Source organism: Mustela erminea, chromosome 15, assembly GCF_009829155.1.
Source record: "Mustela erminea isolate mMusErm1 chromosome 15, mMusErm1.Pri, whole genome shotgun sequence".
Classification (NCBI taxonomy): Eukaryota; Metazoa; Chordata; class Mammalia; order Carnivora; family Mustelidae; genus Mustela; species Mustela erminea.
In genome coordinates, this window is record NC_045628.1 from 61,370,672 (window position 1) to 61,382,339 (window position 11,668).

An 11,668-nucleotide genomic window follows, 5' to 3' on the forward strand; every position below is an offset into this window, starting at 1 on the left:
CCTTCAATAGCATTATCCTCACTGTCTTTCTGGCCTTAATTTACAGCCTCTCAAAACCTTCTGGCCTCTACCCAATGTCTGATTCAAAGTCAAAGTCACCTGTTTTGGATTTTATTATGGGTAGCACTCTAGTTCCAGGCACCAACTCCTATTGTGGCTATCTGTGACTGCAAAACCTCCACTCCAAAACTTAGTGACTTAAAACAATTATTTTGTGCCTTACTGTTTCAAGATATGCTGTGTGGCTCTCATTTGAAGTTACTCATGAAGTTATAGTCTGATGGTGGCTGGGACTGGAATCCAAGGCTTGAGTGAGCTGAATATCTAAGCTGACTTCTTCATTTACATGGTTTTGGTGCCTCAACTAGGGTAATTGGAAGAGCAGAGACTAGTTGGGCAATTTGTTGCCTCCATGTGGCCTCTTCATGTAGGTCCCTAGGATGTCTCCAAGCAGAAAGATCTCATAGTATCTTACATGGCAGCTGGCTTCTCCCAGAGCATTGTTCCCAGTGATCAAGATGGAATACTCAAGTTTTTTAAGAACAGTTTTGCATCACTTTTGCCACATTTTATTAGACACCCCTGCCAGCCTTGATTTAGTGTGGGAAGGGCCTGGACAAGAAAATGAATCCTAGAGGCTTTGATTCATTGGAGGGTCTTCTTTGCAGAATAGTTACCATATGTGGATATACCATAATTTATTTAACCATTCCTCTGTTGATTATAATAACTTTAGATTACTTAAATTTGTTATTGTAAACTTCATGGCAGAGAGTATCATTTTCATGTGATTTTGTCAGTTCTCAAATGTACACATTAATATAATGCTTTTTAATTGAGCATAAATGAGGATTTTTAAGGAACTCTATAATTTATTATAAAACTTTATGGAAGAGAAAATGTGTAAGATTTGCCTATAAATTTTTGAAAAAGAATAGCAAAAAGATATTTGCCCAGATATTTCAGCAAACTCTAAAGCTACTATACTAAGGATCACAAGGTACTTAACAGAGGAAAAGACAAGTAAATCAGTGGAATAGAGAAGAGCCTAAGAACAAACTAAGGCATTTCAGATCAGATAAAATCAAATACTGATGTATTATTAAGAAATATATATTAAGATATTGATATTTTAGAAGAAAATATTGTTAGATTTCCTTGCCTAACAAATACAAAACCACATTGTAAATAAACTAAAGACCAAGATATAAAATGTAAACTTATAAAAGTATTAGAAGAAATTTAAAAACACTTTTTAAGAGTAAACTCAGAGAGAGGAAATACCTAAAGCAAAAGAAAGATGTATTTGATTATATAGAGATTTAAAACTTCAATTTTTCAAAAGACATTACATTAACTTTAACATTTTTGTCATTAAAATGCAAACAGAGAAGGAAAGTATTGGTAACATAAGAAATTACTATTCTTAACATATAAAAATCTTCTGTATTTCCATAAAATGATTTTTTATATAGAAAAAGAAGGCAGAGTAGATAAAATCTGGAAACAAGTATTTCATCAAAGAAGAAATAAAAATGACCAATAAATATATGTAGAATTTTTATTTTCACCTCAACTTAAAATCCAAATTTTTTTAATTTTAATTTTTTTTTCTCAAGTTTTTATTTTAATTACGTTAGTTAACATATAGTGCAGTATTAGTTTCAGGAGTAGAACTTAGTGTTACAATCCAGATTTAAATGGGCTGATATAATTTATTGTTCATCAAGTTGTTTAAAAACTTGTAATCTCCAGTGCTGGTGAGAATGAGGGGAAATCAGTTCTCTTACACACTGTCGCTCAGATTAAATACATCACTTTGACACAGAAATCCCATGTTTAAGAACTTATTGTCTGGAACAAAGATGTTGGCTTTTATTCTGTCATTTAATTTCATCTCAAGAACATTTTCCCGTATCAGTAAATAGGCTTTGAAACAATGATTTTTTTTAATCGATTATATATTATTTCTTTTCATAGCTATGACATGTATTTAAACATTCTTCTGTAATTGGGAATTTATGTCATTTTTAAATATTTTGCCTTTAGATTTAAGAGAATATAGCTGGATCTAATAAATAGATATTATTTAGATCTGATTGGAATGAACAAAATGTTAAAAGATATTTTGGAAATAGCTTGGACATTGTAATATGGACTGGGTATTCAATGATTAAAAAGTAGCATTAGTTTGTTTTGTTTTATATTGGCTCTTTGGATCAAGGGGTCATATCAGTCTCTCTACTCTTTAAGTCTCTGACCCATATCTTCATGAAAATTTGATTGCTGAAATTCCTTCTGGAATTTCAAAGAGATTCTGTGTTTCAGCTATCCCTTTGAGAAGAGGAAAGACCTCAGGGATCCATAGCCTTGTTTTGTTTTGTCCCTTGGGGAACAGAGAGGGATGGGGGCATATTCTTTTAAATTCCTTTTTATTTCATGAAGACAACAAGGAGCTATGATTGCTTATTTGTTTACCAGCATTCTGTGTCACATTTTTTAGAAACATACTTGCAAATAATTTAGATTCTACTAAGACAGTAAGACGATGTTATTAAATTAACAAAAAAAATGATTTGTGTTTACAGATCCATACAAACCTAATTGTTTGTATGGATTGTTGAAGGACCAATAATATCTGAGGTGTCACTATTCAAAGATACTAATATTTTGGCAACTTTTCTTCCAATCTTTTCAATATATAATTATTACTTATCTTACAATTTGTAAAATTCTATATATATATACATATAATGTAATATTCCACTCTTCATGTAAGAATTTTTCATATAATCATAAATTTTTGCAATACATCATTTCTAATGATTCTATAATACAAAGTCTACATATCACTATTTAATTATTCTATCATTATTGGAAAAATGTTTGCTACTAAACCTTTTGAAAACAAGTTTTATCATTTTTTGAACTGTTTCCTTAGGGATGACCAAATACATTTGCAACGTTTGCTAACAACTTGTCTTGGCTCTCAAGGACTGTTTGTATTATTTGCATATTTATTTCTGTTTCCTATCCTATTGCATTGTTCAAATAGTAATCATTTAGGGGCACCTGGGTGGCTCAGTGGGTTAAGCCTCTGCCTTTGGCTCAGGTCATGATCCCAGGATCCTGGGATCCGCTCTGCATCAGGCTCTCTGCTCGGCAGGGAGCCTGCTTCCCCCTCTCTCTCTACCTGCCTCTCTGACTACTTGTGATCTCGCTCTGTCAAATAAATGAATTAAAAATCTTTAAAAAAATAAATATTAATCATTTAGCTTAGGGTCTATGACATTTTTTCACAGTTTGTGGAGTAATTTTTAATATATTTTTAAAAGATTTTACCAATTTGTTTATTTTAAAGAGGGAGAGAGAGAGAGAAGGAGAGAACAAGTGCATGGGGGAGGGGCAGAGGGAGAGGGAGTCTAAAGCAGACTCCGAGCTGAGTGTGGAGTTGGATGCAGGGCTTGATCTCACCACACTGAGACCATGACCCAAGCCAAAACCAAAATTTGGATGCTCAACTCTCTTTGCCCAGGCACTCCACCCCTGTTTTTAAATATTTATTCTTTTTTTATGTATATGGAAAATTTTCATTTTAATATGTAAAATCTGCTGGTCTCCTACTTTGTGATTTCTTCTCCCTGATTTACAAATTTTAGATTCAATGACATAGAAAAACTATTAGAGCACAAAGCTGGTTTATAAATATTAAAATAGACTGCCAAGGTTCTCCCTCTCTTGTACCATGGTGAAGGAGAAGGGAAGATGGCATATGGAACTGGCGTCAGGGCCTTTACAGTCAGAGAAACCCAAGCAAGACAGAGTTATGGTGATTCTTGAAGGTTTCAGGGTAACGATTAGTATACAAGGTTGGTGGCTTTGGGTGGGTGAGGAGTGGCAAAATGCAGGAACATCTGGTTATGCTGCAAGTGATCACTATTCAGCCATTCTATTTTGTGTCTCCTTTCTTACCCAGGGACAACTCTGAGCCTGTCTTGTTCCTGCCCTCAGCTGTGTGGTATTGCTGTAGTGTCTATAACACCAGCTGCAGCTGGGAATAAGCCATTATGAATACCAGCCTCCTTCTGTTTCTCATGGGTTCAAGAAGTGGGCACCCACTTAGTACTGACTACCTTAGTGGGTACCAGTCATTTACTATGAGAGGCAAAACAGACAAGGTGGAACGCAATAGTCAGATTTGGGATATGTTTAAAAGATATAGGTGAGAGGATTGTTGAAGGACTGGATGAAGGGTATGACCAAGAAAGAAGCTAAGATTCATCCAGGGCTTTTGTCATTAACACTGGACTAAAGAAGTGCTATATACTGAGATGGGACAGACAGCAGAAAAAGAAGGTTCAGGAGGGAGAGATCAGGAGATCAGTATTGGGTTAGTTAAGTTTGATATGCATCCAAATGGAGATGGACAAGTCCAAATGAAGATTCTGGAGCAGGCTAGAGCTCAGAAGAGATACAGGCTAGAGACCTGTCAACAAATAGGCGAATGGGATCACCAAGGGGTCAGAGTACCTGGAAACATGAACAAGATGAAGGACTAAGCCCTGGGACCTTCCCCTGGGACATTATTTAGAGGACAGAGAGAAGAGAATAAACTAACAAAAAGAGATGGAGGGCAGCAACCAGTGAGACAAGAGGAAAACGAGGACAGTGCAGTGTCCTGGAAGCAAAGTGAAGGGAGTTTATCAGGCAGGAAAGAGTGATTGACTGGGCCCAATGTTGCTGGCAGGTCAAGTAAGATATGGGCTGAGAACTGACCTCTAGATAGAGCATAATGGAGATTACTGGGGACTTTGACAAAAGCGATTTTATTGGAATGGTGAGGACAAAGGCCTGAATGGAATGGGTTCAAGAGAGGATGGGGATAGAAATCGGAACAGCACCCAGCTGCACTGTCCAGTATGGGCCACTACACACTGGGTGCTATTGAGCATTTGAAATGAGTCTATGGTGAATTGAAATATGCTGTAAGGGTAATATACACATCAGATTAGAATTACAAAAGGAATGTAAAATATCTCAGTAATTTTAAAATAATCACATGTTTACAAGATATCATTTTGGATATGTTGGGTTAAGTAAAATATATTATTAAAGTTCACGTCACTTGTTTCTTTTTTGTAAGAGGATTTAATGCGGCTATTAGAAAAATCAAAATTGCAGATATGGATCATTGTATTTCTACTGTAAAGCACTGGTATAAATAATGTTTTCAAGTAGTTTTGTTATAAAGGAGAACAGATAAACAGGGTAGTAGCTGGTGGTGAAGTGGGGCTTGGAGGAATCCACAGCATGAGGGAGTGAATAGTCATACAGAGGAACCAGAGGGAAGTGATGGTCTGGAAGCAGAGAGGTGGGTATTTATGGAAGTTCCTCTTCTGCCTTCTTAGTGACATAGGAAGCCAATCTTCAGCTGAGAAACAGCATGGGGGAGGGGGAGGAGGTTCTCTTTTGTAATCACACCATAGACCACAGAGTTGGACAAAAACCACGTGGCTATAGACTGCCTAGAAGAGAAGGGACATCATAGGGTACTTTCTGGGTTCACTGGTAGTTCATTACCGAAGATGCAAAATGCAATAAACCATTGGAGAACTCGTCCCACTTGGTCATCTTCTCTTTTTTTTCTTGGACCTCGATTTCTTTTTATCAGAGCAGGAAATAAAAGACCACTTTCAACCACCTCTGTTTGCTCAGTGTGCAACATACGTCCTTCTGCTCCAGGCAGTCTTGGTTCCTTTACAATTTAACTGCCACAAAAATGTTTCAGTTTAGAGCCCTACATTTTCCAACTCATCCTTTTGTGTTTCATGTTTTCCTACTTCTTTTCTGCCTTCAGGAAAGAAGCAAGAGGGTAACTCGCTTGTCTCCACCATACTAGAGAAGACCACGTGGCCTGGGGAGGCAGCTTCCACATACACCATCCCCCAAACTTGGCTGCTCCTGGCCTGGTGGCAGCCAGGCTTCAAAGAGAAACCACTACTTCCTCCCTCAGCCCCGACACCAGCGTCACAGGCAGCTGGGCTGATTAAATATTGAAGTTTCACTTCGGGCTACTTTAAACATTTGCATTATTCCAAAACTTATTTTCAGGTATCCCATAAGGGATTTTATGCTCCAGGGTATTGTGTGGTTTTGAAAAACTTTTCTTCAACATAGTTGCAACACATAGAATTAAAAAATAATGTTCAAATAAAATCTTTATACTGACCTCTGAGCTCCTGGATGGGACCCTGGGCAATGTCAAGACTTCTAGACAGCCAGCCAAGCTGTGCCAACTCTTACTTCTAGACTTCTGACTCTTAGAGGTGTCAAATGATTATGTTCTGGTGTGGAGGAAATCAAAAGGGGTCTGAGGTGACCCATCTCAGACTCACATTTGGTTTGAGGTTTGGCTGGGATCAAAACTTAAAAATGGTCAGTGTGCTGAATTTTTTTTTTTTTCTTCCTTTGCTGTCTTGGAGCAATGATCACATAAAAATACCCCAAGTTTATTTTCTGTGAAATAGTTGCCATTTACCTTTGAGCTGATGAGCAACTTCACTTAAAGAGAACCATAAAAATTGGAAGAGTTTGTAAGATGCTGTGAGTTGGCATAATCTGGCAGGAGAGGAGAAAGAACTCAGGCCAAGTATTTGTTTTACAGCACCCACAGTTTTAGATTGTTACTGCTTTAGAGTATAACTCCCTTTTGGTCTCCTGGCTCCCTTCTCCTCTCTTTTCCCTTTCTTGTGGCTTGCCTTCTTTCTGCCATGTTTTTGTCTCTCTCAAAATTAATTTTTTGTATTTAATTCTATCTGCTTCCTCCAGTAGTTAACTCGTTAGTGAACTATTTATACATGCTATAGAACTCTCGAGCTTCCCATAATTATTTTCTTGACTGACCATCTGGAGTCAGACTACCATGGCAAGAGGTAGTCTGAACTGGAAAGACGAGAATTTGGGGGTAGGTTGAGTTGGGTTACACCTACTGTTTAAAAGCCAGGCTTTATGAAAACAGAAACAAAAACAAACAAAATAAAAGTTAGTAAAATGAAACAAGATGGGATTGCGAGGGAGACAAACCATAAGTGACTCTTAATCTCACAAAACAAACTGAGGGTAGTTTGGGGGAGGGGGTTTGGGAGAAGGGGGTGGGATTATGGACATTGGGGAGGGTATGTGCTTTGGTGAGTGCTGTGAAGTGTGTAAACCTGGTGATTCACAGACCTGTACCCCTGGGGATAAAAATATATGTTTATAAAAAATTAAAAAAAATAAAAATAAAAAAAAAGTTAGTAAACAGCCAGCCTTAGTAAGGTACATGCCTCCTTTTTTACCTGTTGTCGTGTGTGTGTGTGTGTGTGTGTGTGTGTGTGTGTGATTTGTTTAGGTTTTGGAAGGGATGCCTCGATGTACAACCTCTCTAATTCTCACTGAATTAGTTAATGTGAAATAAGTCATTCCAAGGGGTGCCTATAAGTTCAAGAGAGTGATTTTTTTTTTTTTTTTAACTCTAAGGAGCATTGGTTTTTGACAGCAGTTTGTTCCATGGAAATGCTCATTTAAACAGTGAAAAGTATAATGGAAGAAAAAGTGTTTGTAGACGTTGTTGGGTTTTGTTCTTAGTTTAGGGCTGAGCATTAGGGCTAGTTAAATGTTTTTTCACGTGAATGAATTTTCTTAATTTTTATAACGTGAAAACTCAGTGAGCAGGTGGTAAAATACTCCGACTATGAGCATTATATAAGGCATTGAAGGACACTGCCCACTGGAGGCAGCCTCAGTTGTATCCTCTGTCTTGAGGACGAACTTAGATTTTCAAATACAGTTGGGTTTCATATTCTATCTTTGTTGTCATTCCATGGCATCATGTCAATCTACCATAAAAATTAAAGAAAGTATCTATTGGTCAGGGAAAAAGAAAGAAAAAAATAGAGACAAAATTGCTCTATTGAGAAGATAAATCAAGTTTATGAGGGAATAAAAATACGTAGTATGTATGTGGCAAAGCTTCTTACATGAGGGCTTTCACATTCTGCTGGAGTGTGTAGACCAGCTCCAAGGAAGTCACAAGAAAAATAATTTGTTTCATACTTTTTTAAAAAAAAAGATTTTTTAAATTTATTTGACAGAGAGAGATCACAAGTAGGTAGAAAGGCAGACAGAGAGAGAGGGGGAAGCAGTCTCCCTGCTGAGCAGAGAGCCTGATAGGGGCTCGATCCCAGAACCCTGGGACCATGACCTGAGCTAAAGGCAGAGGCTTTAACCCACTAAGCCACCCAGGTGCCCTTGTTTCATACTTTTTGCAAGAGGCTTAGTTTTACAAGGATCTGACAAAAAGTGTGTGGGCAGTTGAGAAGAGATGCAAATGTAATCATCAGAGAGCTAGTTCCCAATGTTTAGTGAGCATTAGGTTGAAATTTTTCTCATTTAACTCTTAAGGGGGAGGGGCTGTAAGGAAAGTTAAAAATAGTGCCAGTGGTGGGAGGAAGTCCTCTTAGTATTTATTCAAAATTTTCAGTAATGCAGACTCAGTAAGTTCTGGAGAGCTAATGTACAGCATGGCAGCTATAGTTAATAATGCTGTATTTTTTTTTAAGATATATATATATATTTAAATTTATTTACTTGACAGACAGAAATCACAAGAAGGCACAGAGGCAGAAAGAGAGAGGAGGAAACAGACTCCCTGCAGAGCAGAGAGCCTCAATGTGGGGCTCGATCCCAGGACCCTGGGATCATGACCCGAGCCGAAGGCAGAGGCTTTAACCCGCTGAGCTACCCAGGGGCCCCAATAATGCTGTATTATTACTTGAAATTTGCTAAGAGGGCAAAACTCAAGTGTTATCTCTCTCTCTCACACACACACATACACACACACAAAGAAAATGGTCACAATGTGAGGTGATGGGATGGGAACGAGTTGGATTATGGAAACATCAAGTTGTACACCTCAGATATACATAAATTTTATTTGCATATTATATCTCATTAAAACTGAAAAAAGGGGAATATGAAAACATACAAACAAAAAACAAAAAAATAACTTATTGCGGAACTGAAAATGGCATAGATTTTCTTGTATGTTGTCTTCTAAAAGTTTCATAGTTTTGTATTTTACATTAAAGTCTATTAGCCATTTTGAATACATTTTTTAAAAGGTGGAGGAAAAAAAGAAGTGAGATTTTAAATGAAGGACAAATCCTTAAAAAAAAAAAAAAGGAAAGGAAAGACAGGACAGATAGTCAGATAGTCTTTTGTAGCTCTGGGGCTTCTTTACTTTAGGCTGGGGCCAGAACAACTGATCCCACGCTCTTGTTGGATTTCCCAGGCATGACAGGATGAGCTGCTCAGACAGCCGACTTGGCTCCATTGCTTGTTTCCCTGATGTGGACTGAAATCCAGTATAGCTGGGTTGGCTTCTTTGCAATTATTTCATTTGTGTCATAGGTTAAGTCATAATGCTCCACCTATGCTCCACCTTTTGGTCTCACTCTGGTGAGAGACACTCCCTGGCCTTCTAACATGTATCTTTTCGGGTGACATCAACTCTGGAATTTTTAAAAATTATTTTTTTTTGTTGTGGTGAAAAACCACTTATAAAATTTCCCACCTTAACCATTTCTAAGTATATAGTTGAGTAATGTACATTCACATTGTTGTATAAACAATCTCCAGAACTTCTCCATCTCACAAAACTAAAACTCTACTACTATTACATGACAACTCCCCACCCCCTGTTTTCGAGCCCCTCAGAACCACCATTCTTTCGATTTCTATGAATTTGACTATTCTAGATAATGCATACAAGTGGAATCATAAACTATTTATCTTTTGTGACTGACTTATTTCAATGAGCATAATGTCCTCGAGGTTCATCTGTGTGGTACCATGTGTCAGAATTTCCTTCCTTTTAAAGGCTGAATAATTCATTATGTGTATATGCTGTATTTTATTCCATTCATGCCTCAATGGACCCAACTCTGTATTTTTTAGGATTCAGCAGTTTGAATAGCAGTGCTTTTCTATGAATATTTCACAACTATCTTTCCCAAAGCCTTAGTTGTCTTACTATCTGAGACGTCTTTTCCTCGAAAAGTACTTGACTGATGTTAAGGAAGTATCTACTTGAAAAAGGCAAAAGGAGAGCTGAATGTTCTTTTATGGCCTTACTGGTACATTTTTTAACAGGCCCATCCAAGGACTAACTGATTCTCTGAGGGAATACACCTTATTTGACAAACTATTTGCTATTGACTAAAGCTCAGACTCTAGGAAGTGACATGTTTATTGGTAGAATTCTGTTCAGTAGCCATGCAATGCAAATGATTTCAATTTAGTAGAAAAGATGACCCAAAAGGTTGTACTTTTATTGCTGTGTGTGACATTAAGCAATGTTCTATATAATCTAGCAAATTTATTTGTTTTTTAAGATTTTATTTATTTATTTGAGAGAGAGAGAAAGAGAGTGAACAAGCCAGGGGAGAGACAGAGGAAGAAGCAGATGCCCCACCTAGCAGGGAGCCCGACATGGGGTTTGATCCCAGGGCTCTGGGATCACAACCTGAGCTGAAGGCAGACGCTTAACCAACTAAGCAACCCAGGCAACCCTAGCAATCTTACTTGGATATGTGTTCTCTAGTTCTGTTATATATTCAGTTCCTCAAATTCTCTTTGCACTGGCTTCACCATTTTGCTTGTTCTCACATTAATGAATTAAATCCTTGCCACAGGCTCATGTTATGTTTATATGGGAGCCATATTTATAACTTAAAAAAAGTTACATTTTCTATCCAGAAATGGCCAGAACAGCCAGTGTAAATTACACATTCTTTCATTTCAGTGAAGTTTTTTTGCCAAGCTATAGAGAAGCCTGATTGTGTCAGAAGAGTAGGCATGAGCCCTATACCAGGATTAGGTAGAAAATGGCTTCCCTTCCCTTCTCTTCCCATCTCTTCTTTTCTCTCTTTCCTCTTCTTCTTCTTCTCCTTTTCTTTCTTTCTTTCTTTCTTTCTTTCTTTCTTTCTTTCAAGAAAACTAGTCAACAATGCAACAACACTTGAGCCTGTGTGTCCAAGCATTTTAATCTAACATGAGGGCAAGGTACATCTATATGTTGACACTTAGACTGAATCAGAACTACTAGATATCTGTCCATCACAACTTAACTCTGCAGCATGAGCCAGGAGGCTGGGGAGGCCTCAAGGTGTGTTTCCCAAAAGTCGGGGTGGGAAGGCTGGCTAAGCTCACAGGTTTCAGGAAAGATAATAAAATAAACAAAAAGCTAAGTTTCCTTAAACTCTGCATTTCCATAGCCACCTGCAGCCAAACTTCCCTAATTTGGAGATGTGCCCCCTTTCTTGCTAAGGGTTTACTATATGACTCTGCTCTGTTTTGGCAAAGTGTAAGTGACTGTAGAAAGCAAGCCAGAGACACACTCAACCCCTTTTTCTTTCTACCTAGGGGTGTGTGTGTGTGTGTGTGTGTGTGTGTGTGTGTATTATTGCACTGCACAGCTACAGCACAGAGCATGGAATTTTAAGAACTCTAGAAATCAATTTATATGACATTTAGTGAAAAGCAACTGGCTCAATTTAAGAGCGTTTCCCCAAAGGTCAGGGAGTTCCTCTCAAGGATGGAAGTGATATCTTAGTTGCCTTCCTTTCTA